We start from the raw sequence: 26291 nt of genomic DNA, 5'->3' as shown, positions 1-26291 counted from the left end.
GAGCCTCCGAGTATGTCTTTGTGTTATTATGTGTTTGGTTTAAATCAGGAAAGTAGTCGCTTTTCTCAGTTCTCTGCTGCTAGGACCACTCTGCAGGACCACGAGGAGCTGTTTCTGAGTAGTATAGCCAGAAAAAAACGCTCAGAGGCGGATTTTAAACAGGGAACTTCAAAAGAGCTAGAAATGGTCCAAAACAACCAATTACTACAAGCTCTTGTGCTGAGGTCACTCTTTCAGGGACAGATAGGCTGCTCAAGGCTCCCCACTCCCACTGGTGAGCAAAGAAACTTCCTTCTATCCAAGTAAGACAATGGACAACACAGGAACTACACCACAGCCCAGAATACAGCAAAGCCTGTATACTGGTCTAAACTAGTTGAGGAGAGGTGGGAAAACAAGGATATTTTTTTTGTTTTTTTTGTTTTTGAGATAGAAAGCACACTGAAATGCAGGAAACAGTAATAAATCAGTTACACAGGCTAGCACACTTTAGTGGGCAGCCTCAACAGTTAAATTTAACAAACAAACAAACAACTTTCGACCAATTTTCGACTAAATGAAACTTAGTGCAGATAATATATAATGCAACAAACAGTTAAAAAAACAGTTTAAGCTTGTTCAAAGTAAGAGGCCAGTAATCCTCTTTGTGAGGTACGTCTGTGGCTTTTCCAGCTGCCACAGATGTCTTGTGAGGTACATTCCAAAAGGGGCATTGTACTCTGTAATGGGTCTAATGAGTGTCGAGTAGAGGGGAACAATGACCTCTTTTTCCTGGATGAGAATCCTTTTATGACGAGGTATACCCTTTTATGATCTTCGTAAAGCAAAGCCCTTTTCTCACTCTCTTCAAGCAGTTGGTGTATAAACCAAAAGAACTCTCAAGAAAAAATATTTTTTACATCTTCACTGCCATATCACTTTAGTCCATGAAGATGAATCATAAATTGTAAATTCACTCCCAGGGTATTGCCCATGTCCCTTATGGAGAGAGGCAGTCTGTAAAATTACTCAGGGCTCCAACACCCAAATACCTACTACCCTGATACTACCCTATCCCATATATTGGGAATTAAGATATAATATTGCCATAGTCTGCATATTATTGGCTAGAGTTGTAAAGGCTCTTGTGCCATTAGCCTAGTAATCACCTATAAACCTAGTTCTTCCAGCTTCCTGAGCTGCTATCTGGTCATAAGTCATCTGGGTTACAGACTTTATCTCTTTGTGCCGTAGAGCAGGATCAATATTGAGAAATGTATGATGCAAGGCAAAGAAATATCTTTATCTGATGACTCATATCACTTCAATTAAGATTATGGCTGGTATGATTGCAATGTAATCCTCTTTTAATATGTGAGTTTCAACTTGATTCCATGCAATACAGAGATGAAGCCCTGACCACAGCCAGATGAACTGACTTCAGTTATTGCCTTAGACTCTGCAAAATGTGAGTGGTAGGAAGGGGGAGGGTGGGTAGGAGCCATATTTGTCAGCTTGTCCATTCTGGGAGAAGGAGTGGGATTATTGTCTGTGGTCTGGCGTTCCCACAATGATAAGACAGCACCGTGATCACCCAGCAGAATGTTGTACAATATAACATAGAGGGTGACTGGCATTAACTGATGTGCGTGGTTATTTGTGGGATGCTCATACTTCTGCTATTAAGATTAGTAAAGAGAATCCCTGTACACTTGTGCTTGTGATGTTATACAGGAATGTTAGGATTTCCTTTCAACCTTCCCCTCCCAGAACACACATTTAGACTGCCTCCCCCCTTTTCTCCTACAGTCTAAAGTTACAAGTCAGGCAACTGTTGTGGACAGTTGGGAACAGAAGTTCTAGGATGGGCTGCATTTCACAGCTGATATCTAAAAGTGATGAGGTTCAAAAAAGAAAAGAGAACCTCAAGGATGTAGTATAATCATTTTATAATTTATTTTCATGGACTGAAGAAATGCAACAGTGAAGATGTAAAAACATTTTTCCTAAAAGTTCTTTTGTTTTATACAGCAACTGCAAAATTCTCTTTTGGAATGAAAACTACAAAAGGCCTTGATTCAGTTCATTAGAAGGGGATCCCATATGCAACTTATTTTAAGTATGGCTTAAAAATAATAAACACTCGATACATTGCAAATATTTGCACAACTACGATTAGGTCAACAACATTGCTACATTTCAATATACTTTTCAACCAAGTATTCATTTTATTCAATAGATTTCAACTCTAGTTCATGTCATAAACACTGACTCAAACATTATACAATTCTGATCTAAAGATTTCACAGTCAAACTCCAAAAGCTTTGTTTGAAACATGTCTGCACTATGAGAGTGGAATGCTTCACAAAGTGCCGTCTAGTACGTAGCAAGAGTAAATGAAATATAATATATATCTAAAATAAAAATGGACTCTGATGCTTAACATAAATCATTGTAAAGATTAATTTTATATATATGCTATAACCACAATCACTAATTTATCTGTATTTTAGACGTGCATTTCATAATATTTATTTATACTCAAAATTTCTAACTGGTAATACATAATTACTCAGACTGAAACCGTGCAGCAACTGAACAAGTATGTTAAAGCACATTCTAAGCCTATGGAAATTCACAAAACAGTGGAGGTGGGCATGCCTGAATCCCAATATGGCAGGCTAATTATTCAAAGCTTCAGTTGAGTCCTTAACAGTTGATTTCCCCAAAGACGTTTGTTAAATATTTCTGACTTTTAATGTGGATTGAATTCATTCATCTGCACTTGTTTTTCTTAAGACATTACCAAAATTTCAGGAAAAAAACAAATGCTGTCAAAAATAATGGATATGTTACAGACTATTACTCTGGAAACCCAAAGGCTGCAATTATAAATACATAAATAAGAAGAAACTATTGCTTCTTTATAATAATATGTTAGCCAAATTCATATAAAATGAAAGGAGCAAGAAGAGTCTTTAAATTCAGAGAGGCTCAGCTGACCAACTTAAAAAGGAAATGACTGATCTTAAATTTAAGGTTGAGGATCTCAAAACTTGTGAAGGTTAAATCTTAGATTGCAAGGCATATCTGAATTTGTTTTAGATAGCAAACCGCTATCTTATTTTTACAACAAACTCATACCTGCAGTTAAATGCTCCCACTGATATGGATTGCAAAGTCAATCATATCCACATGGTAGCCAGAAGAAAAGAATATGCAAAGTGGCCAAGGCTGATAATAATCAAACAGCATTCTTTTAGCTCTAAAGAGTAGCTGTTAAGTTATATTTATCATTGCCATGGTACTGAGATAACATGTTGCTTTATTAGTGCATTTAAAGACTGCACCCAGTCTTCAATGGCAAAAGAAAGCTGTTTTCTGTGAGACTAAACATGCATTGAAGTGAATAGCCGATTCTTCATTGCTGATTTACACCACAGGGCTAATAGTAGTAGTTAGACTCCAAAGAAAGAAACTTTCCATGCCAGAGGATGCCAGGTAATTTGCTTGCAGATTTCAGGAAACCGTAGTGATAGAGATGTGGATGTTTTGCAGCACACTACTTCTGGTAACACTGAATCCTCCTCCCAGAGCATTATGGATTGGTCAATTAGTAGAAGAAGGAGAAGGGACAAGTTGGAGGAGTCTGATCAGACAGACATTGCATCTAAGAAAGGAAGGTAGGGAGAAAGTGTTGTCCTTCCTGCAGTGCATGTTTTGGACATATTCAATGATGCAATAGTCAAAATTTAATCTCAAGCAACCAGTAAGCTGGATCAGTCTGAGGATACTTCAGTCAGAGATGGTTTCATAATGAGATTCACCATCTGCCCTTCCTTCCTTCCTCCCCTACTCTACCAATTTCAGTACAGTGGTCCCCCCTTTACTGAGCAGATATTACTGGACCTGAGCAAGACAGGACTGCTCCTGTTGAAGTATGTGTGTTGACACTGTGTAGGCCAGAGAAAGAAAAGCTCAAGACAAAAAATTAAGTGGGATGTAGGAAGTTTTTGAAGGCTATAAAACTACTGGTATAATGAGATGTGGGCTGAAGAAGCCAGATAAATCCATCAACATGTAATAAAGACTTTCAAGGTATTCTCAATGCAACCTGACACTTATTGAGTCTTTAATTTCTTTTGCACTACTCACTTCAGGTGAACATGCATGCCTACTTTACAGGCTAATCTCAATGTATGTTCTGGATAGAAATTTTAGACAAAACAGGACTGTTGGACCTACTAATTTTACTTAATTTAAGTACTTATATATTTTCCTCTATGTTGGATATTATCTGGTCTTATTAATGTTCCACTCTCAAAATTGTTTAATTTTACAATTTTAGATAGGTTATACATGTTATATCCAATTCTTGTTCAGCATTCAAAAAAATCTGTTAAATTTTCTTTGAGGGATGACATGAAAGTCTATACAATATGGAGGTCAAGTAAGCTCTCAATATTGGACAATGGTCTTGGTAACTCCATGTTTCACTACCGCTCAAAGAGTCTGATGTAGATCTGTACAGATTCCAAGGGTTCTTATGGACTCAGTCTAAGTTTGGGGTAGGAAGGGTGAGTCAAGTGGAGGATTTGGTGTGATTGGGGCTTGTGAATTTTCTTACATCGAATGTAGAAAGGTTGTCACACTATAAAGAGGGAGAAGATTAGATTGAAATCAGAAATATTTTTTGTTGATATAGATCTACTGGAAGAGGTCAAGCCTATAATTGATGAAGCTCTCAAGTTAGGGGGAAAGGACTGGAATGTTTTTGGTTGAAGTATTACGCAAGATAGAAGAAAAAATTTGTTGCTGTTATGGCTAAAAGGTCATTGCAAGTTGGAGTTGAGGCTACTAAATAAGATAAGGATGGTAGGTGGCTTAATATGGGCCATGGGTTATTTGGTGTAGAATGGAAAGTGGGGGAGTCATATGGGCTGAATTCAAACTCATCTTCTTTCTTTTACTTTTTTATGATGGCTGTAAGTGATGCCCTATTGTCAGTGAGAGCTTATTGTGGGACAAAGGCAAGGTGTGGAGTAGATAGGAGACAAGGCAAAGGAGTGCATGTGAGGAAAGGGGGTGTTTGGGGGATGAAATAACCACAGAGATATATAAATTTAACCACTACTTTATTTTGATAAGTCATTTATAAAGTAGAGTGTGTGGATTATTTCTGTTTTGCTTTTCTTGTTTGGGAGGTTTAATAATTTATAAATAGTTAATTGGTCTCAATGTACATTGTAAATAATAATGATAAATGTATGTTTTTGCAGGTATTTTAGAGGGGAATGGAAAAGGACTAAACATATGGAAAAAGTGTTAATGTTTTTGTTATATTCACAAGGCTGGGTAAATATATGAACAAGCATTGTAAATACTGATTGCCCAGTAAGTTTATATTGTTAATTATGTATAAATAAGGATGCTATAAAATTAGCAACCAACCAGCAGATAATTTAATGTGTACCAAGCATGTTCATTGTAGAATATATAAGACAGTGAATGTCTGCTCTAATAAACACTGCTATTGCAAAAAAAAAAGAAAAGAAAAAAAGGAAGAAAACATCCATTAAAGCAGAGAATACCTCTAAGACAACACAATGACATAGTGATTACATTTACTGCCACACTACTCTACAGTATGTTTTGAATCCTGTTATACTGCCAAGGTGTGTCCGGAGTTTGCATGTGCTTTTTTTCCTGAATCAGCATTGTCTTAACTTCGTTACTTCCATCCCCTCAAAAATCCCCAAGTGTGTTATCTGATTATATATATATATATATATATATATATATATATATATATATATATATATATATATATCCTAAGCTGGCCATATATATCATTTACCCTTGAAACATAGCATTGGTCACAGTTAAAAAGGGTGACTGAAGATTGAAATTAGTACTTCACTTTGTTTGTGGAGAGAAAAACGTCAAACCAAAATACCACCTTTATGAAAAGTCAGTGGAAATGTATGATGACAATGCACAAGATAACAAAGTCTCACAACTAGACTTTCTGTCATCTAACTAACTAACTAACTAACTAACTAACTAACTAACTAACTAACTAAATTAATAATATTTTAAATAAATAAAGCCGTCCATTACCTAAATCCTGTAGGCTTAAGACCGCCTATTTAATTTTGTATGTATGGGGTATACATATATATATATATATATATATATATATGTATTTATTAATATATTTATTTATTTATATATATATATATATATATATATATATATATATATATATATATATATATATATATATATATTTATACATATATACCAACTCCAAGACAGGCATACTTCGGAGAATAGGGAATATTTTGAGAAATGGCATCTTGGATATAGTATATGTAAGTCCATTCTTTAGGACATTCAGTCTCCATATTTTGGGACTCACCCTAGTGGGTCCTAACATTTCAAATGGTTACTGAAGAATTGCCTAGTTGTGTGAATTCTAACCTTCTAATGATCTCTTTTGCCGATTTTTGATTGCTCGCATATTTAAGATCATTTAATATAAATGAAGCCTCATGTTATTTTCTTGCATTATTTAAACCATTGTTGTCTACCAAATGTGTTATCCTTTCCTGAGTTTTTGTTTTCCATATGTATTATTTCGTATTGAATTTTAACTATTATGGAGTTCCTAGTTTATATATGTGTGCATCTTTTTAATCTTTTCTGTACCTTATTCTGGAGAAAACATGTTGCATATCTTTGTATTGCACTACACACACACACACACACACACACACACACACACACACACACACACACACACACACACACACACACACACACACACACACACACTCTCAGACTCACACTCCCAAGCATGCAATTACACATATATTTGTTCCCAATTAATGCAAAAGGTTATAGACTTTTTTTAGATTAGACTTCAGTGGTTTAGCATAACATTAAATGACCTAAAATGGCATACTATTAGCTTTACTATGTATGAGAAGTGATAAAGAGCTTGTATAAGCAAAAGGTAATGAACTGCAAATGATGGCAAGTGTCTGCTATAGATGCCCAAATGTAATTAACTCAAAGATCACTTGCTCACTTGCTTGAAATGGTAACTACCCATCTTCTCAGCAGTTCAGTCCCAATACACTCTTGCATATGCCTGCCTAGAACCCTAATTCTAACCCTAATAGTCCCACCTACTCCTAACCCTGACTGCAAAAGTTGCTCCCTAATGTTGACCAACAAACATGCAATAGCTCACTAAAACTAATTTAAAACCCAAACCCTAAATGTAAACTTCACTCCCTAAGCCTAACTCTTCCAGTCATTCCATATCTCTAATCCTAAACCCTGTTCTCTATTCCAAACCCTAAGACTTCATTTAATTAATATGTGATGACCTTGCATTGGCCCAGTAATCCAGGAACCTCAATCATCACCAATAGCACCAGTGAGGGATGTCCACATTGGGAGGATGACAAGTGCACACACAGTAAAGTACAATTTCCCTTAATAGCACACAGAGATCACCATCAGTCTGGGGCTGGTTTCTCCCTCTTTCTCCAGATCCCCAATAAGACTGTCCACTGGCACAGCTATAGGATTAAGATCTCAGCCGAGCATTCAAGCCAAAACTTCCAGCACCTTCTCTGTCCAACCAGTGCTTTGTGTCCCTGCCCTAGAAGCTGATGTACATACTTTGAGATTTGATTTATATACAAACACACACTCCTGGGAAGGGCTAGCATAGGTTTGCTAGCTATACCCCCTCTGCCCAAACTAAAAGCTAGTTATCACTGCCACCAACCAGCTCTTTATTAGCTACTACAAGGCCCTTCCCAAAGGGTGATGGCACGATGGTGAAGTGGTAGCGTTGATGCCTCACTGTCCTCTCTTTGTTTGTGTGGGTTTCCTCTGGGTGCTCTGGTTTCCTTCCACATCACAAATACATGCATCTGGAGTGTTTCTCCCTGGGCCTCCACTGAAAACTGGCTTTGTTCGACATTGGACTTTCCTGGTAAACAATTGTTAAACTAAAAAATAAATTTCCTAATCCTAATCACAAACCCCACTCCATAACACTAACTTTAAATTTCCCATTAGTCATATAAACTTAGCCACAAGAATCCCAGTTGTGGCCGTTGCACTTATTTCACTCAAAAACAAATACTTGCTCAACTGGCAACTCATTCAAGTTGCCTGGAAACTGAGTGGAAATGTGTAATCCGCAAGCAGCCTGGAATCCAGCAATTAAAACAGACCCTGACTGTACGGCTGCAAACGTCCTAATTACAAAGAAAGAAAATAAGAACAGTCTAAGAGGAATGCAGAACAGCTGCAAGAACACTAAAGCTGTAGAAGCTGATTTGCTGTCTTAGTGGAAAACGTGTCACCACTTTAGCAGTGCTGTTAAAAAGTTCCCATCAGCACATGTTTTTATAGAATTGCACAGCAAAGCTAAAATAATACAGATCTCCATGCTTACATAAATAAACATGGCTAGGTTTAAAAACTGAATCTGTCTGTTTGTGAATCATTATTGGGATAGGTCTTTGTTTGAATTGGTGCTGGAGCCATACTAATTCTGTGAATAGACGACTAAAATGCAAACCACAAAAATATGCTACTTTCAAAAATCTGAAATACTTTGTGGTAAAGGGAAACTACTTTACTTCCACATTTCTTCAATCTCCCTCAAAACACTGCATGCTGTATGACACAAATGGGGTTCAACTAAATTTGTTTGATACATCTCATTCTGGTTAAAGCACATTAGCAAAATGTGTGCATCACACTGGTGTTACAAGCCTGCACCTGTCTGCCAGCTTAGCTACTTAGAACTTAACAAAACATGCTTTCATTTCAGGGCCATGTATGTGCTTCCGTAATGTGATACTGAGAAGAAGGTAGACTCATTTTATCATTTACATTAGATATTAGTCCAGCTCTTCATTTGTGATTTTATATAAGAAATATTAATAAGTCAAATAAATTCCATTCACTATCAAGCAACAGATGCATGGGCAAACAAAGTTGAAAACTACAAATGCTAAGAAGGGAGCGACATATCACATTTAATAGTATAACCATATGTTATTTGGATTATTTGTTATCACATCATAGCATCTTTCATATGCTTGGCAGACTATGTTATACATCTAAAGACAAAGCTTGTAAACCTATGCAGCTGTTTTTACTGCATCTGATAAAGAATAGGGTTTGTTGATTGGCAATTATAGTAAAGTTGAAAACTACAAATGCTAAGAAGGGAGCGACATATCACATTTAATAGTATAACCATATGTTATTTGGATTATTTGTTATCACATCATAGCATCTTTCATATGCTTGGCAGACTATGTTATACATCTAAAGACAAAGCTTGTAAACCTATGCAGCTGTTTTTACTGCATCTGATAAAGAATAGGGTTTGTTGATTGGCAATTATAGTAAGATAGAAAGACAATTCAGTGAGAATATATTCAGTCTGTGACGTATTAATGAATGCATACAAATCACTCCCAGTAGATACAGAGAAATATAACACACTGTTGGAAAAATGAATGCGTATATGTAGAAGAACTCTTGCAACATAAGAATGGTGATCTTGTACATTAAGAATACGCTTGTTTACCTTATATGGAGACATAGTCAGAATTATTGTTTTTACTGCCAGTTGCTCCACAGTCTAATGTTGTTGACAGCTTAGTTTTACATATTAGGTGGATGAAGCAAGTCTGAAAGAACTACTTGAGAGAAGGAAACTGCAACGTGCAGAAAAGTCTCTGTAGTTCAGGATATATGCAGAGTGCTTTTGAAAAATAGTAACTCTGATATGTGACTGAATACTTCAAGGGTGAGATGACAAGGAAGAGCAGTGAAATATTAATCTGATGACAGTGTTGGCAAGCATTGGCTGCTCTGCATTTATTTGGAGATGTAAAGCAGAAGTGCCAGGAACAGATGGATGAAACAGACTTTTTGCATATTCAATCTTGCTAGCAACATTGGTTTCCTGATTTTGCAGCCATGAGTAATATCACTCTGGAAGGAGTGAGATAACATTTTGTGCAGCATATGTGCTCTGTCAGTACAAATATTACAACTCAGCTTATACTTCAACTATAAAACACAAACAATCAGCCACACAGACTTGTGTGTGTAAATTTACTTTTCATACAGACAAATGACTTCTAGTGTCTGTTTCCATATGAGTTCCCCTTTAACTGGAAAAAGTTTATTTTTTTCTGATTTTTAATGCATTTTCTAAAGGACCAGTACTGGTGGTGAACATATAAGGTGACAGCAGCATTGTTATGGAAGAGGTGTGCTCCCCACTAAAATTAAAATGAGGACTGATAACAGGGTGACATCAGCATTGTTATGGAAGAGGTGTGTTCCTCACTAATGTCACAGTGGGAAATGATAACAGGGTGATATCAGCATTGTTACGGAAGAGGTGTGCTCCCCACTAATGTCACAGTGAGGAATGATAGGGTGACATCAGCATTGTTATAGAAAAAAACCTGCTCCTCACTAATATGACAGTGAGGAATGATAACATGGTGACATCAGTATTGTTATGGAAGAAGTGTGGTCCCACTAGTGTCATAGAAGGGAATGATAAAAGGGTGACATCAGCATTGTTACATAAGAGGTGTGCTCTCCACTAATGTCACATTGAGGAATGATAAAAGGGTGACATCAGCATTGTTATGGAAGAGGGTTGCTCCCCACTAATGTCACAGTGAGGAATGATGACAGAGTCAAAATTAATGTATTTGACTAACAGAATATTAAAACACAGAAATTGGCTGATCATTTAATGGTAAAGACATGCATGCATGTCAGTATGAATATACAGTGCATAAATGTTAGTAAAAAGCACAACTGAATGCAGTCATTCGAAATAAGGACTCTAATCAATATTATTAATAAAATATTCTGAATTAAATGGAATGTGCTAAAGGTTGCAAGGCACCAAAGGAGTGTAACGTTTGTTCAGTGGTGAAGATTGGCAGTGGTAATTATATGTAGAGCTAAAAGTTCGCATTGCTTAAATGTTGTCATTGGCAGGTTTTATTTGCACAGAAGATGAAAGAATTTTGCTTTCATAGAAAAAATGTGCATTTCATGTTTTTATAATGTGATATTTTCCTAGCAATGACTATAATGAATGGTTCATGTAGCTGCTAAAACATCACAGTTACTAGCTGGCACAGTGAATAACTTCAATGAAAAAAATATGAAACTCAGGATTCTCTACCTTTGGATGCATGATGGCATACACACAAAGCTGGTATTTTATACTAGGAAAGGTGTATAAACATCAAAATGAAGCAGAACCTTTTAAGGGGAAATTGACTGGCATTTTGTTAGATGTTTGCTGAATGGCTTTCAGGGAAATCGCATTGGAGAACCAGAGGAAGCAAAGACATAGAGAATGAAAAGCATTTCTCTTTTTTTTATCTTTTGAATTTTGTTGTTACAGTTTTGCAGTATGCCAAAGCAATACATAAGGCAAGCAACTGAATAATGTTGCATATGTGTGTCTATAGTTACTGTCTTATCTATTTTCACATTGTAAAATTTAATTTAATTGTATTCTGCTTGACATGGTAGAAGTTAAAAGATTTTGATTGTGCTGCATATACTAGATCTTTTTCCAAAGACCGCCTCTGGAAAGGGGCCTTTTTGGATGAATGCTGCACATAACAGCAAATTCCCTGGTTTTACAGACTGCATAAACCAGAATGTATTAAGCATATCCACTCCCTGGCAAAATGATATTTGAAGTCTGTGTTAGCATTCCCTGACTTAAACCATTCATAGTCTACATGGATACATCAGATATAGGGTTAGGAGCAGTGGTCTCACAAGCTATTAATGGAGAGCAGCATCAGAACTGTTTCCTTGGTCAAACACTAAGCAAAGTAAAGGTTAGGTACTCTGTGATTGAACCAGAATGTCTACCCATCAAGTGGTAACTTGGTTCACTAAGGTACTATACATTAGAGAGCAAATTGTCACAGCTAACAGACCCTCTTCCCCATCCCCAATAAGATGGGAAGACAAAGCTCTATAGATGGAGCTTATCTTTGCAGCCATTTAAGATCAAAGTCCAGCAGATGCCAGACTCGACACACCATAATGTGGATTGCCTGCCTTGAGCACATGGCCAATCCAATAGGTATGAAGCCATTGTTTTTTTTACCAGAGGGGTCAACTGTAGCACAACATTCCCATCAATTAAAAGAGATCAAGTAAATCAAAATGTATAGTGATGTAACCTGTGTTTTACCATTGCTAAAATAATTAATTGCAAATGAGTGATGCTTCATTAAGCGCAATACACATTTTTCTTAAGTTGTACTTGTTGTTTTAAGAATATTATTTAGCACTGTAGACTGTCAACCTGCTGATATTTGCCTCTGTCTGGCCAAATCACTTAGTATATTACAATTTTGTATTCATTATTATTATTATTATTATTATATTATTTTGTTGTAAGACAAATGTGGCATTTTAACTGGTGGGTCCATAGCTGGCCTTAGGTATAGGCCAACGAGACAGCCACCTAGGGCTCCGGTCTAGCAGGGGCACTTTTCCAGTATTTATTTTTTACTTTTTGTAGTAAAGAACTCGATTTTTTAAAATGTGTTGAATAAATACAGGAACAACTGAAGAGTAAGACAAACTGTGAGAAAAAAATGAAGAAAAAAGTAATCTGGTTGATATAGGTAGACCAGGATGGGGCATCTGGTAGTGTGGGGAGAGGCACTGTGAAGCCCTTATGCCTAGGGCACCAGTTGACCAAAGGCCATCCCCTGGTTGGTCTGATGTGGCAGCAGTACCACTTGGCAGGATGAAAGGTGAGCTGAAGATTGTCTGTAGTGCTTGGCTGAAGACTCAGCTCTGTAAGTGATCATTGTTTGCTCTTAATCTGGCTGTGGATGTTGGCAGCACTGCATACTCCCTGTATACTGCTGAGGCCAGCTTGCATCAGATGAAATGGTTAGTGAAACAGATTAGTGTGCACCTCTTTTCCTTAAACATGTTGAACACCATCAGAACTTGCACTTTGTGACCTCTTCAGTGGATTTGTTAAAGACATACTAAATATCAGTACTGACACACTTTAAATGAATTGCTTTAAAAAGGACAAAATAGTGTTGAAATTTGTGCATCTCCTCAGCAGCTTTGTCATTGGAATGCACCAAGTATTAAATCACAGGCTATTTCTTTTTCACAGAGCTAGTCAATTATTGTATTTATTTATTTATTTTTCCAAATAGTAACATTGAATACAAATGCTTTTCTGCACCTGGGAGGGAATACGCATTTAATTTCAAAGAAATTATAGTACGTTTGTGTGCAAGCCCCAGCAGGATGCATTTCGGCAGGAACAGACTTATTTTTAGGATGGGTCCCAATGCAGGCTACTACAACTGAGAAGAGGATGTTTCTGGAGTTTTGTTCTTTCATTTGAATATAGTTCTTTTTATTGCTCCTGTTTAAAGGATAACTTTTCCTTAGAACTAAAAAAACTATTTTTTTTCACTCTATCTTTGTTTTCTGAGCTATTTTAATACCTCAAAGTCACTCTGAGTGCCTCTATAGAATTGTAATATGCTTTTTTTCACAAATTGCTGCCAATGGGGCTTAACATATCATTCAAAGTCTGCTTTATATGAGCCATGTAAGAAATGAGGGAGTAGTGGTGTATTTCCACCCTGTTGACATATAATGGGATTAGTGTCAGTCACTCTTATTTTATATACCTACTGTAACAGGACTGCTCTTTTTCCTGGAAGGATCCACACTTATGTTTGTCTCAGAGCCCGTTTTATACTATATATACTATACTATACTATACTATACTATACTAAGGAGTCATACATACAGTGTCAAGCAAAAAGGAGCTTATCTGCAGAACTTTGTTCAATCTATCCCTTTGTAGTCCAAGATGAATTGACAGCAACCCCCCCCCCACTATTTCTGAGGTGACAAAACTATCACTGCACTTAGAGATCTTTGCAGTTTCAAGTGTGACAGCTACTAGTGGAAAGGAAGGGATTTGAGAATAATTCTGTTCCCCAGTACCTGTAGTGGAAAGATTTTTATTTTATTTTTTTATTTATTTATTTTTACCTGAATGTTGTAGAAAACACTTTATTTTCATTTATTTCAAACTAATGTAATGCTCTTGTTTCCCATTATTAAGTTTCAAAACAAAATCTGACCAACTTTGTATTCCTTAACTTTGGATAATTATTTTTTTCTGAGGCACAGATGTCTTGTATCATTATATTTGGTGTATTTTCTTCTTATTCTGATCATGTAGTGATTTGTAAAAGCATAGGAAAATCACTCTTCTACGATCCTGACTCCTTTATAATGACACACTAAAATTAAGGAAATGGAAAATAATTCTCTTTCTCAGTCCCTGCAGTGGTAAGATTTCTTCTTTTTTTAAGTGGGAGAGAGAAGAGTATCAGTGGCATGTTTCTAAATAATGTTATTCTTTCTTTTTAATTTACTATGCTATTCTGCAATTCTGCAGCCAATATTTATCATCAACCCCTTCTCCCACTTTCTACATAGGGTCAGGGTGTTGTGTTAACTGTTGCCATCTCTCAGATTCAATGCTGTACTCCTCTGCCTTCTTTGACACTTATGCCTGACTGTCACAGGTCTTCTCTCATAATATCCATCCACCTCTTTGCTGGATGCCTTTGCTTCCTATCTTCTTCCTGTCTGTTTCAAATTGTCTTCAGCTTATGTGCTTGAAACACCATAATCTGCTCTCTTTGATCTTTTTGCAATTGAAGCTACTTTGGATTCCGCTGTCATGTCATTTCTTCATCTGTCCCACAGTGTGCATCTTATCAACCATCTCAGGCACTTTATTTCCATCACCTCTAACTTCCTCATCTGCTCTGCCTTTACTGCCCAGATTTCTGTACCATACACTAGTACTGGTCGCACCACTGTTTTGTACACATTACTTTTCACCTTCTTTGGCATTCATCTGTCATACAATGCACCTGACACTCTATGCCAGTTGTCTGCATCCTCTTTGATTCTAGCTTTGACCTCCTCATTCAGACTTCCTTTCTCCTCAACCACCCCTCCCAGATACTTGAAACTATTAACCTGTTCCACTATCTTCCCTTCTATCTCAGTTCTCAACTTCTTTTGATTTCCGCAATTCTCTGCCATCCTCACTGTATCTGTACTTAGTTTCATCCCAAGTGCCTTCAGTTTTACATTCCATTCCCCTGTCCATTCTTGCTCAGAGTCTGCCTGTAATGCTTCATCATCTGCATACTAGTTTATCTGTTCCCTCCGATTGCTAATGTAGTCCATCACCAGTATGAACAGCAATGGGCTCAGAGATGAACCCTGATGTATACCCACTCCAAACCCCTTTGTGAGACTGAACATTGTTCCTACTTAAGTCACACTGGGAACTAATTTTACCAGTGTTTCTCGGAGTTCAAACCACTATAGTACTGCTTTCATGAGACCTTGTTATATGCTTTCTCCAAGTCTAGAAATGCCCAATTGGACTCTTTCCTCATATCTAGCTTCTTTTCAACTACCTGTCTCACTGCAAATGCTGTACTGCATCTTAACCTGAATATGAATTGTTCACCTCTCCACTACATTGTGTAACCATTTATCAATCACAATGTGACAGAAGATGATACCTCTGTACTGCCCACAGTTGTGGATGCCCTCTTTGTTCTTGCACACTGGCACTAGTATGCTTGTTATCCAGTCATCTGGGATACTCCTTTCTCTCCACACTGCTATTTCTCCCATATCTCACTCAGCATTTTTTTCATATCTGCTGCAACCTCATCCTCAGTGCTATTTTTACTTCTTCTAGGGTGGGCTCCATCTTTTGATTCACATGACTCTGATGACATCCCTCATTGCCTTCTGAAGATCTCCCTCTCACCACAGTTCTGACACCATTTGTACCCTGTCCTCTTCCTGAGTAGTAGACTCTGGCTCCCAAGCTAAGTGGCTTTGCTGCCCTGCCCTTGACATTCTGTACCATCATGTAGTCCACTTCCAAGCTTCTGTACTGTCAGTGAACCTACACTGAGTGCAGCAGAGCTATCGCAGGTAACCCAGGCTGGGCAACTGAACACCGTCTGGCCAGCAGCCTATTGATGGCAGGTAAACACTGGCCAATAGGGGCATATGCACTCATGGTCAGGTCCTCAACTGGAAAATACTCATGCACATTTGGCAGCATTACTCAATATGACTGAATCACCTAGAGCCATAGTTTACACTGTTAATTGACTAGACCTGCCACTGTACCCAGTCTGTGATCTGGGTTCTCCTATCTTGAATATACTATGCACCACAGCAGATGCCCAAAGCAGTTGGACTATACAGCTCTTCCCTCTATAGGGTACCATGTAGAGTCTGTGCTGTTTCCCACAGCTCCATTCATTGGTGATTTTGAGATGGAAACACTCACCATATTTTTCAGAGGTGGGAAGAACCCACAGAGACATAGAGGTAACATGCAAAGTCCAAACAGGCATGCACTGTAGGTCAGAACTGAACCTCGCACCTTACACAAACACCTTAACCATTATGACAACTTTCTATGCCTTACTTTTGCATAGCTGTTTTTTCAGCACAGATGCTTCAGTCATGTTTTTCTTTTCCACTCTTCAGAAAAACTGACTCCTTGATAATGAAGCAAGTACTACTTATGCTCTGGGCTCTGTAAAACTTAGAAATTAGTCTGTGTACTTTTGCAGAAAACTGGACTCTTGATGGTTACAACCAGCAGTGAACTGAAGCATGCAGTAATCCATTCTTGTTACTATAAATGGACTTGTGATATGTCTATCTGTAAGTGCAGAGGACTAAATTTCTGCTTCCAGTGCTAAGAGTACACACTTTGAATTAACCAGGCAGTGCTTTGCAGAAACTGATAATTTGGTCTAGACTCCCTAATTGTTTCATGGACTGTATGCCTAGAAACTTTGTATGAGCCTGTGCCCCTTTTCTTTTTTCACTATACATCACTAGTATTATAGTACTGGTTGTAAGTTATTACATCACAACTATTATAGTACTGGTTGTAAGTTATTACATCACAACTATTATAGTACTAGTAAGTTATTACATCACAACTATTATAGTACTGTTTGTAAGTTATTACATCGCAACTATTATAGTACTGGTTATAAGTTATTACATCACAACTATTATAGTACTGTTTGTAAGTTATTACATCACAACTATTATAGTACTGTTTGCAAGTTATTACATCACAACTATTATACTATTGGTTATAAGTTATTACATCACAACTATTATAGTACTGTTTGTAAGTGATGTTTCTTCAGTCTGTTATTAGCTGTGGTGATTGTGGGTTTCAGTAAGTATCCAAAGAAATGTATAGCTTTTCACCACATTAATCTTTTCTTGTAGTCATAATTGCAGTTGTGGTGTGTTTAATGTACAAAACATTTCCTTTCTGCAGTGTCTTTTCCTGCTCCATTCCATTCCCTTTTCTGCACACTTGCCCACAGCTGACTGTATGAAATTACATCAGTGATATTCTCTTGCTCATTTATTTTTTTACGTTTATTTGCCATCTGTGCATGTTTTGCCTTTTGCATGGCTCTCCAGTTTACTGTCTGCCTAGTAATCATTTTCTGTGAAATGATGTGCATAGCTACTTTATGGATGCTTACTGCTACTAAACAGGGCTAGTCTTCTGACCACCTATTAATATGTCTCTCTATCCTTGGCAAACTCCACACTTGTCAGATTAGAAAACAATGGTTGGGTGACCAACATGGACACAGACAATGCCAATGAAATAAGCAGAAATGGCTATTAAATAAAGATGCTCCATTCACAATATATTACACATATATCTGTATTTTTTTTCCTTTGTACAATGGTAAAAAAGACACAGCACAAATTCAATCTATGCTTATCGTCCATTTTCTCCACCAACTACACAGTCTTAAGAAGCATGGTATATTAATGCAGTTTCTATTTTTAAGAACCTTTTTGGTGTACTTGGTCAAGCCCATTTTCTCCCATTATTTTTCCAGTGTTGTATAGGAACTGCTGCATCACTCAGACTCCTCTCTTTCACACACTTCAGCCACATTTGTCTGTTCTTTGTGTTGTCATTTTCCCATTCAATTCGTATGTAAGTTAGTTTCCTTACATGGCACTGCTTACCATATATACATATGTAATGCATGAATGCCACAATCAAGGACCCTTTAGGTTAATAAACTGATTCATGAAAAATGGCATATTTGGTTTCCTTGTATCAGTGTTTCACTCTCTCTCTTTGCTTGATAGTTAGCTGTATTCTGCCTCACCTGTATTCAGTGCTGGATTATGTGTCTAGTAGATATGGAACTGAAAATTATTAGTGACCTATTTAGGGGTTTAATAGCACAGCATTTCAGAATAAAGTGGAAACAGAAACAGCAGGCTTATTTCATACATTTCAGCTTGGAGCTTCATCCCCATCACTCCCATTGTTTACTTACTTAGTTATTTACATTTTCTTACCAGGAAAGCCCAACTTGGAAATAAATTCTATTATAAATGGAAACCCATAGAGAAAAGCTCCATGTTTACATATACAAGGTTATTATAAAAATTCGAAAAAAAATCTATTAAAGCAAAAGCATTTATAACTCTGTAAGAGAGGCATCTCAAAACTGAAAACAATGAAGTTAACTGTACTGTGCAAAACACAAACATTAAAGTGAGTCTTAGATTCATAGGTTCATAGACTGTTACTAGGCTAATGACCTGGAGGGGAGGCTTTCTAAGCCTAGCTAAGTTTCTCAAAAGAGTAATCATGTCCTGTGTCCAGATATGACATTGAGGGCCAGGCATTTATAAGCTCCCTCTGTCCATAAGTGACATGGGACATGGGGGCCAGGCCCTATCTAAATTTCCTATGCCCCATCCACTTGGTCTACAATTTTCATTTTCCCTAGATTCATGGTTTCATACGTTCATAGCTAATTATTAGGCTAGCTTTCCCATAGGCCATTCTAAGCCTAGCCAAATTACTCCCCAAAGGTGAGAATCAAACACTGTAACTTGTGTCTCTGAGTCAGAGATCTTAACCATTATACCAACCACCAATTATGATCATATGTCTGGAGCATTTCTCCCTGGGCCTCTGGTGAAAATTGGCTTTGTTCGGTCGGACTTTCCTGGTAAACAAATGCTAAATAAATATATAAGTTAAATAAAATTAAAAGGATTTTAAGTGCACTTTCACAAATTTTAATGATGTTGAAGATATTAGTAAGTGTTATAAATCTTACACATTTTGTTTCACATTATAGATTCAAAGGAATGTACTAGGCTAGCAGTTATTGTGGATCATTTTGAGCACAGTCAATTTCCATTAGTAAGAAATGAGCCCTGAAATGCTTGTTTGGAAGGCAAACACCTTAACCATTATGTCAGCTCCCATCTCTCTTTTATAATAATTAAAAGAAAGCCAGTTTTTGTGGTTGCATTGTACAAAACAGATACTTTAAAGGATTTTTTAAAACTAATCTAACTACAGATTGGGAGGTGAAGTGTCATTAGTTGTATTTGCATGTACATGCACTCACACACACACACACACACACACACACACACACACACACACACACACACACACACACACACACACACACACACACACACAAACACACACACACATGCAAGCTCACATATATAATCTATTTCTCCGTTTTATTACATACATATATATTTCTATGCATACATGTAAGATGTGTATTACACCCATATATATGTACTCCTGGTGACCTTTTCCTAATATTTTAAATGAAAGGGCACATATCACACGCATGCTAAAGTAAATTCAGCTGCAACTCATGGTTGCCATCAATGTTTACGTTTCCTTTGTAGACTAGAAAATGCTCATCTATTCTACCTGGTTAAGGACTGACTCAAAGACAGTGGGAGATGTCTCTTCCCCTTTTTATGTGCACAGATATTCATCACCTCTGGAAGGATGTCACAAGAAAACATAAAAGACCTAATAAACAGTATCTCACTTACTATAGAGTAATCCTGATTTGGGTATGTCTGTCCTGTTGAGGACATGAAAATGGTAACTGTGTTGATACTTTACAAGAATTACAAGAAGAAAATATTTTCTTCCTTTTGTCTAAATGTCACAGACATCTTTGATACTAGAATGTCAATATTGTGATGTTAGTCATGTACATTTTTCAGAAGAGGTGTCAACTGCCCTTGAACCCTTGACTGATCTAGTTGTTTTGTTTTGCTATGAAACTCATTGCTACGTTGGAAGCAGATGTGTATTAGTGTAAATTATCTTCCAATCTGCAATAAAGACAGTGGACAACAATGTCACACATCTCTGTTTTTAACTGCAACTGCTGAGCTCCTGACCTCAACAGGACTAATTGCCCATATATGATTATCAGTGGTACATGACAGGGTAAACTAGACATTTCTCTGTGTCTGTGGCATGTCATGCAGGTGGAGACAAATTCCACTGCAAATTATATGAAAAGTTAAGATTAAAAAGGCGCGTGGACTATCCCTTTCCTTTGACCAAATGGCAAGGAAATGAAAATTTTATAAAGAACAAGCAAGTACTGGAACCATATTGTAAGGAGAAAAATAGCCTAAGGGTTGAGTTAAACCATAAAAGACGGTGGATTTAGTGTAGTGAATTGAACTGTTTATAAAGATGTGACATGAGCCCAAGCAAATGTGCAAAACTGCAATTAAGTAAAGGTCATGTTAATCAACAGTTAGTATGAACAATGTATTATAAGTGATTATAGCTTTAAAACAGCAGAATGTTTGCTTTGTCAATATTAACATAAAATCTAATGGATTTAGAGGTATTAAAAAAAGCAGAGGGCAGAAATATTTTAAGAAATATAGAGTTCAGACTGTCATGTTTCCCTGGCTGTATTCGGAGATAAATAAGCATATGAGCTTGATTAAAAAAGAGGGTTTCAGTGCAGATAGTCAACAGAATATCAGAGTCAATGGAAAATGGGTGCTATATTGGTAGGAGGAGGAGCTCAACTTGTGGTAAAAAATGAGAGAAATGCAACAATGGAAGATTTGTGCAGCTAGTGTATACTGACAAGGAAAATGATTACCTTGGTGTGACTCTATAGTCCTCCTAAAATGCATTTATGGGAAAAATAATCAGTATTATAGGGAAAAATCGTTTCACAGTAGAAGATTGTATTTATTTGATTGTGCCTGGAAATTAGGTTGTAGTACACAAAATGATTCAGTGGGTCCTAATAGGAAACTATAAATAGAAAAGTAGATTTTTAAATAAGTATATGAAGGTATTTGGCATGGACACTGTTCTTTCATGATATTCATTGCATAGAAAAGTTATATATTATTCTACAGGATAAAATAACTGGGCTAGGCTTGAAAGAAACCATATATTACAAGAGAGTTTGCAAGTACTGAGACCTTTCCAACAACGATATCTCACTATTTACCTGTAAAAATTAATATAAAGATAAATGAAAAGAAAGTATTGTTGCTTCCCCACATATTTATTAAACAGTGAGAAATGTTAAGTGATGGACAATAAATAACACTCAAGAGATATCATGCACATAGAAATCATTCCACAGGGACTTGTTGGGGCTTTGGATAAAGCAAAGATGGATTTTAAAAGTGTAGTGAAATTAAGGTAGAAAATGATGTGGCAGAAAAGTAACACATCATTTGGAATGTTAGGCAAACATTAAAATTTTGCTGAAGAGGTAGAAGCTTGTACATTATGAAGGGAAAGCACTGCAGAGTTCTAAAAGCAAAATAAGGCAGCATTTGAACACTATACATGAGTTTTAGAAAACTGCAGTTAAACAGATAATTAATCCCAGAACACAGAAATGATTAGCTCAAAGACACAGAGAACAAAAATTGGAGCTGTAGCAAAACCTAGAGGCTCTATCACAAGACGGATTAGTGTTAGCACATAATACAATGGTGGGTTCCCCTGCTCACCTTAGTAATGAGTGTTAACCTTAACCCTACCCCATCCCTAAAATGCAGCTTATATTAAAAAAGCCCATTTGATCACATCACCTATACATAAGACAGCTTGTATTTTTTCCACACGCATATACACAAACACACACAAACACTGCAATGATCCCCTAACAAACACATTAACACACATTAAATGTATCCCTGTTCCTAATTTTAACCTTAACCCTAAAACACTCACATACACTCAAACTAAATCTATCCTCTTACTTAACCCTTACCCTAAATCATTGGCACTCATGTACGAACTGGAACTACCACTTACTTTTGTTGATCAACCACAACTCACCCAATACTGAGTTCACCCAAATGGCACTCAAAACCAACAGCAATTATTTTGAGTCATATATATACTAAGTAGTACTCTGCTATCACCCAAAAAAAATAATAATTCTTATTCAACTAACAGGCTTTGAACCTATGGTATATCACAAGCAGAGAATTGATGTGCAAATCCTTCATTCATCTAATATAGTAACATGGAAGGTCCCTGCAACTGCCAAGACAAACTAATACTGTATGAAAGGCAGTACATGATGTGAACACGTTACAAACATGTTCCAGAGTAACGGAAGGAAGGCAAAAGATAGAAAATGAAGCCTCACATACCAGTAGCAGTCAAGATGTCACAATTAAGAAATAACAAAACAATGTTAGTGAGCAAACTGTTGTATTTGGTACATATCATTGTTACATATAAATGGCAATAAATACTGAAAGCAAAATGTTCTGTTCAATAGATTTACTTTAAAAAAAGTCAAGCCCAGTGAACAAGCACCTAATGATATATATTAAAAGAAGCATACCCAAGCAGCACATAATAATAATAATAATAATAATAATACAGGGGATTATGGCTGGGCCTCCCTTCATAACCAACATACTTTATGCTTAAGACACGGATGTCAAAAAACTTCACCCCAGGAGTGAAATAAGCAATGCTGAAAAGGAAAATCTTGATGTCCTTGTTAAGATAACTGCATTATGGTTGAAGAGACTCAATCGTAATATTTTGTAGTGCATGGAGCTTTGATTGTTCTAAAGTGGTATTATCTTCAGAAAAAAAGTGCAGCTGCGCAAAGGTTTTTTATAGCTTTGAAAGCTGTAAAATCGTTACATATACCGTGGTCTGAATCTAAATGCCTTTCTGATGAATTGCTAGCTTTAAACCTTTTCAGACACTTAAATATGTTACCTTTTTATGTGACAGCGAATGAAGAGTATGACAACTTTTTTGCTTCTTGCCTCTGTTCTGTGCTGTCTGGCACTAGGCACTGCTGGGTTTTGTCTGAGAACAGAGCCTAGCAGCACTAAGAGGTGGTCAACAAAACTTTGATAAACAACTTTCTTATGTCATATATATACTTAACAAAGTTTTTTTTTTTTTTTAATTCAGAGCTTAACTGTGGTGCTGTGAGTACTACAGTAATAGCAGCAGCAACAAATTTTCCCTGAATCAGTGATGTCATGCTTTTTAAAAATGACCTTGCTCAAAACATGAAATAATTTGACAGTATGCATTCTAGCAAATGTCTCATGACATTTTTATCTCTTCACAAGAAATTCTGTTTTAAATTTTGAAATAAATAACAAACATCAGTATTATTGATTAAGGCGTTGTAGACAGCAACACGTATTAGTAACATATGAAGGCCACAGCATTCAAGTAGTTCCTGTGATAAATAATGATAGAAAATGCTCAGAAAAGTCTGTTCCTGTCTCTGTGATATAAATTTACTTATAGTATGCAATTAAGCTCCTAGGTGTACATAAATATGGGTTTAATTGTCTGAAGTAAGATAGGAACTTGTAGAGTACAAAAATATCCCTACATATAATAAAAATGCAAACATATTGAAATAACTCAGTATTACATAAATATAGAAAAAAAAAACAAAATATGTTGTTTTGCAACATATCCATGTACTTACCATCATCATTGCCATCATAATTATCATCACCCTTATCACCTCCCCCCTTTCTATTTCTACTTGGAAGCAGATTGTTGTATTAGTTGTCACCACCTCTTCCAACTCAGATCCATTCTCTTCGCTGCTTTAAGACTGGTATCTAACTGTCACATGTCCTCTCTGTCACATGTCCTCTCTCATATAATTCATCCATCTCTTGGCTGGACATCATTTCCTCTTGCCTTCTTTCCGGCTCACCCACATCTTCTTCACCAAATCATCTTCTGCTGGTGACTTACACCCACACTATTCTGTTCGTCGCGACCTTCTCTGCAATTGGAGTTACCATGGGTTTGGCTTTGACCTCCTTATTTCATCTTTTTCACAGTATGTATCCTACTACCCTTCCTTATGTTTTCACATATTCAGTAAGACTAAAATGCAAAATGAAACATAAAGACCGGTAGGTTACTAAAGGAACCTACCTAATACAAAGGAATGTTTCCAACTCAGACTTTTCTTTCAGGGCTAGACTAACATAAGCTCTCAACTGAAACATCCAAGTTTTCTAACATAGTCAATTCTCTATAAATTCTGCATGTCACACCGTCCCACCACTCCTGAAGAGTTCAGATATTTGAAAAGTGCAGTTATAGCTGTACTTATTTTAGTTTCCAATTGATGTCCCGCAATTTAAGTGATAAAGGCTGTAATAACTGACTGACACAGGAAACCTTGTAATATCATGTGACTGAATAACTGAACAAATATGTAGTATGAAAAACAAAAAGGGTGATCTGACCTTTACATCTGAAGCATTGTTGTTTCTCCTTCAGATATTGAAGTGTTCATTGTCCATAGCAGTTCTGGTAGTGTACCTAGTGGAACATTTTACATTTTGATGTAAATGATGTAGGAATTGTGGTGAGAGAGAGGCTTCAGAAGGCAGTGAGGGATATCATCAGAATTAATGACAGACTTGTGGCAATCAGACTGCAGTCTAATGATAGGGCAGTATTCATAATCTCAGTCTATGCCCCACAGCAGGGTTGTCATAGTGAGGAAAAGAGTGCATTCAGACAGCAGTTGAAGGACCTACTAGATAAAGCAGGACAACATGAATTGGTGTTGATAATGGGTGACTTGAATGCATATATCAGGACAGACAGAAAAGGATATGAGGACTGCCTGGGTCTACATGGGTGGGGCAAAAGGAATAAAGAAGGAGAATCTATTCAAGACTTCTGTCTGTCAAATGGCTTCTTAGTAGCCAAACATGGTTCAGAAAGAGAGACAGTCACAAGATCACATACAAGAATAGCCAACATGTAACTCAGGTAGACCTCCTCCTAGTAAGCAGAAGGCACTCAGGTAGAATCCATGATTGCAAACTCATCCTTATTGAAACAGTCAGCACACAGTATAAACCATTAGTTGCCACAATCAGCTGCAAGCAGTGATCAGAGAAGGATCTAAGGTCAAAAGAGACCAGGATGAAGACCTGGAAGTTGACTGAAGAGAAAGTACAGCAGTTCAATGAGTTATTCAGGGCTCTAGCACCCAAAGAGGAGGAAATAGGTGGAGTTGAAGAAGAGTGCCAGTGCCTAAAAACACCATCCCCAGGATTCAGTAAGTTTCCGTGCAGGAATAGCTTATTCCTTCATGGAAATGACCATTTAGGAGCAGCATGGCAGCTCACCATGCATAGTTATGAAGGCGCACTGCCTCTGCTCCTAAACAGACATGGAGTGTGGACGAGTAAAGGGGGTGTGTCTGAGAGCAGACCTCTTACAATATACACGCCCCTGAACTCAAGAATTGCCGTTCAGCAATTACAATGAGTGAGAATGCTCATAGGGGGTTCCCACCTTTTCAAATGCCCAAAGTGGGACTGTTAGTGTACAAACATGACATGTTGCAGAACAAAACACACCCACAGCTATTGCAAAGGTCAAAGCCCCACTTCCCAGGAAAACCCTATGCTCATAGCAACTGAAACATGATAGGATGTCTGTCAAATGTGCAGATGCATGCAGAAATCCACAGCAATAAGTAAAACATGTCCCTTCCTAGAGAAAATAACACTAGAAATTTTTCTTTATCAAACAGATTAAATTTAACTGCAGCTGCACGGGTTTGCCCATTGCTTAGCTATGCATACTGTAACTTAAATGGCACAAGAAGGTAAACAGCAAGATACATTCAGTCAAAGCAGTAGTGCTCAGAGAGTTTGCTTTGGGCGTGGTCATTCCTGGTTCAATCCTCACTGTAGTAAATTCCATTTTCCATGTGCAAGCAAT

The sequence above is a fragment of the Protopterus annectens genome, chromosome 2.part1, assembly GCF_019279795.1.
Source record: "Protopterus annectens isolate FY-2018-M chromosome 2.part1, PAN1.0, whole genome shotgun sequence".
NCBI classification, from domain to species: domain Eukaryota; kingdom Metazoa; phylum Chordata; order Ceratodontiformes; family Protopteridae; genus Protopterus; species Protopterus annectens.
The sequence above is the reverse complement of the archived record's forward strand: the minus strand, read 5'-3'. Positions refer to the sequence as shown.